General features: G+C 57.8%; 1 pseudogene; it reads left to right on the plus strand.

The window, feature by feature from the left end:
• Positions 1–227: 227 nt before the first annotated feature.
• LOC137159274 (HLA class II histocompatibility antigen, DP beta 1 chain-like) lies at positions 228–2,440 on the plus strand (annotated as a pseudogene).
• The last annotated feature ends 1,275 nt before the right edge of the window (positions 2,441–3,715 follow it).

Here is a 3,715-nt window from a genome sequence, read left to right on the forward strand (position 1 = left end):
ATCTTTGTTGCGCTGCTGGGGAACGAGGCTTCCTGCGATGCATTGAACCGGGCAGGCAAAGGACGGCTGGTTTGTCTGTATTGAAGTTTGCTTGGCTTGTGTGTCTGGGTTTCCCCTCTCGTGTTTCCTGTCAGAGCAGCAGACAGCTCAACGCAGGGAAGGGCGGCCGTGCTCCCTCCAGCTCTCTGGGGCCTGGCCCCAGACCCTGCCCGTAGAACGGCCGTCCCGTCCCCTCCAGGGCGATGGCTCCTTGGGCCAAACCTGTCTCGGTCTCCTTCTGGCTCCTGTCTCTCTGCTCCGTCACTTTGGCTGGTAAGTGACCCCTGGTCTCCCGGCTGCCTAGGTCCCATCCCCATCCCAGCATCTTCTCCCAGAGCTGGGCGCTGTGTGGCACCCTCGGGTTGCTGTCCCGGATGCCTGGGTCCTGTTCTCATCCCATCTCTCTCCTTCCTGCAGGAGTTCACCGTCTCTCCTATCACCAGCTCATCTCCCCCTTGGCGGCCCCCAACCTGCCCAAGCATTTGAGTGTACACTGGGTGAACGACCTGGTGCTCTCAGCCTACGACAGCGGCACCGGCAGGATGGCTCCCCGGAACGGCTACATCCCAGCCGACCAAGACAGCCACCAGTTCTGGAGAGCAAAAAGCAGTCTGTGCCTGGCCTGGGACTCCTGGGTGGAGGCCGAGTACCAGGGCCTGGTGCGGCAGATGAACACCAGCTCCCCAAGGGCGGGTGAGTCCCTATCCCACAGTTCAGGGGATGGACGGGGCGGGCAGCATAAAGCAGGAGGGAGGAAGCTGGGGCTCGGCAGGGGACACCGGAGGGCAATGATTTCCCTCATACCTAGAGCTCAGAGTGGGGACAGGGGATAGGGAGTGGGGGATGGTGGCTCACGCAGCCCCTCTGCCCCCAGAGCCCTACTACCTGTAGATCCTGCAGAGCTGTGAGCTGGACGATGGCACCGGAGCCGCGCGAGCCAGTACCCGATATTCCCTCAACGGGGAGGATGTGCTGCTGTACCAGGCCGACCAGAACCGCTGGTTCTCCGTGCACCCGGATGCCTGGCGCGTGGCCGAGCGCTGGAACCGCCAAGGGGAGGCTGTCTCTGCGAGGACAGTCATCACGCCCCAGCAATGCAGGGTGTTGATCGCATTGAGGGCACCTTTCACCGCCCAGAAGACAGGTGACAGCTCGGCCGGTGCCCCTCACTCCCCGACCCGCAGCCCCTGCTGTGCCAGTCCCTGTGACTCACGACCCTTTCTCGCCCTCCCCACAGCCCGGCCCGCAGCGCGCGCGGCCCTCGTCCCAGGGACCCAGGACCGGCCGTCCCGCCTCATCTGCCACGTGACGGGCTTCTACCCCCGCGACATTGAGGTGACCTGGGAGCGGGGAGGCCAGGGGGCCCAGGGGGAGCAGGTGACCAGCGGGATCCAGGCCAACGCGGACCCCACCTTCCAGGTCCGGGTGTCCATCGAGCTGGGGCAGGAGGGGGTCGGCCCCACGGAGCACGTGTGTGTGGTGAGACACAGCAGCCTGGGGGACGCCCCCTCAGGGTGACCTGGGGTGAGTACTGGGGGAGCAGGGTGGGGGAAGCAGTGGGGGCATCCTCTAATGGGGGGGGAAATGGACACAAGGGGTGGGGGTGGAGGAAGGAGAGAAATGCAGAGGGGGAGTTTGGGAGGCACCAGGGGCTGGGTAGACAGAGAGAGGCTCTGGGGGAGGGGAAGGTGGAGAGAGGATTTGTGGGGCTCAGGGGAGGGGAGACAGAAAAGGGGGTGTCCAGCTGTAGGGCAGACAGACGGGTGGCCGAGCGCGCAGCCTGACCGGTGGAAGGAAGGATGCTAGGCCAGGCCTATCGGGGCAGAGGGCAGGACCCATGGGAGGGGAGGGGCACAGGGTCTTTGGAGGGGCCTATGTCTCAGTCTGTCTCGGGGCATTTCCAGATTCCAAGGCCACAGGTTGGACGGGTCTCCTGGCGATCGCTGCTGGTCTCCTCGCTGTGCTGGGATTCGGGGCTCTGGGCTGTTACCTGAGAAGGAGGAAAAGTGAGTAATGCCCCCACAGAGCAGCCCCTAGTAACCGCCCTGGTTCCCCATACCTGCCCCCCGCACAGCGCCTCTTAGTGTCCCCCATTGAGCCTTCCCACCATCACGTGAGATCCCAGGGGCTCCGTGCTGAACCCCGGCTGGATATAGGAGTCGTGGCTGGAGTCCCTGTTGTTGCCGCCACACACCCAGGCTGCAGGGTGCATGAGCGAGCCCCAGGCAGCTGGTCTCCAGTTGAGTCAATTCCTGCTTCGGCTTCCCCTGCAGGGGGCCAGAAAGGGCCGTATCGCCCGGCACAGACACAGCCAGGGACCCTCGACTCTGCTTCAGACACGACTGAGCCAGCAGGAGGCGCTGCGTCCATGGCAGCTTTGTCCCCGGATGCTGCCGAGTGACCAGACTAGCGACCTGGCCTGGAGCCACATGGACCATCTCTGGCAATGGGAAGGTGCTGCGAGGTGGCAGATAAGATCAAAATCCCTGAGGTTGCAGGGTGGGATGTACCTCTCCATCCTGTGCTCCTTTCCACCCTCCAATCGCCCTATGCCCCGTAGCTCCCAGCCTCCCCAAAACCTCCCCCAGTTTCCATTCTCTGTCCCCATGCAGGTGGCACCTCAATCATTCTCCTCTGGGGAATATGTGGAGCTTTTTGAGCCATGAGCCATCTGTACAAGTTTCACCTTCACAAAGTTTTTTATCAGACCACGTCATTACCTTGGTTTTCTCAGGTGCTAGCCATGGCTTCTTCTGTGCAGCTCTTAAGTCTGCAGAAGCGGGTGGAGCCTGTCTCATTGTTTTTGCTTTTTCTCCTTTCATGGTTGGAAATTAACTTTGTCTTCTACATTTGTAAAACATTTGCAACATTTTATGCACATAAAATGGTGAAAAACTCTTTATTAACATGTGTTGCTCTGTTGCTTCTCATAATATGATGCTTTCCATGCTCATTCTGGCTGAACGTCTGACTCATGTAATGGATCGAGTAATTCTGCTGCTGTCTTCTGTTGAAACGTCTGGTTGTGTTCCCACAGCGTCTCACTATCCATTTGCTTTCAGACCAACACACTGGTCCCAAACCTCTCGGCTCCCCTGCTGAGTCCACCAAACTGCCTTCGGTTTCTTTGCTGCTCCAGCTAGGCAGGCACCTGAATTTGAAAAGTTTCCTGTTTCGTCCATTAAGTCTTTTTGCTAATTTCTAACCGTTTTGGACCAAACCCTAGTGACTGGAGAGGGGTGAAATTTTACACTTGCCAAAATAATAAACTAAATATAATTAAACAATTGTATGCAAAAGGAAAATGCTCTAGATAATAAATAATAATGCAACAAGCAAAATAATGCACCAAGTGGGTCAGGGTTACATCTATTGAAAATACTGTTTAATAATATTTAATTTCTTAATATGCCAAGTGTTAAATTTCCCCAGTCCTACAGTCACAGGGTTCCCCGTGTTACCTGTCAGCTCTGTGTTCCTGGGGAGCCCTGGCGCAGTACCCAGCCTGTGTCTGACTCATGAAGAACTCCCCCTGGCCTCAGCCTGAACCAGAACTTGCCTAAAACCCACTGAATAGGCTGGGTTTGAAATGACTAAACCATGAAGATGTTCAGCTAAGAAAAGAATGAAAGAAAATCTCGATGCACCAATGCCACCTGCTGGGTAGTGATCGTAG

The sequence above is a fragment of the Emydura macquarii genome, unplaced genomic scaffold (assembly GCF_026122565.2).
Source record: "Emydura macquarii macquarii isolate MOO-44397 ecotype Brisbane River unplaced genomic scaffold, CSIRO-AGI_Emac_v2 contig_1829, whole genome shotgun sequence".
In the NCBI taxonomy this organism is placed as follows: domain Eukaryota; kingdom Metazoa; phylum Chordata; order Testudines; family Chelidae; genus Emydura; species Emydura macquarii.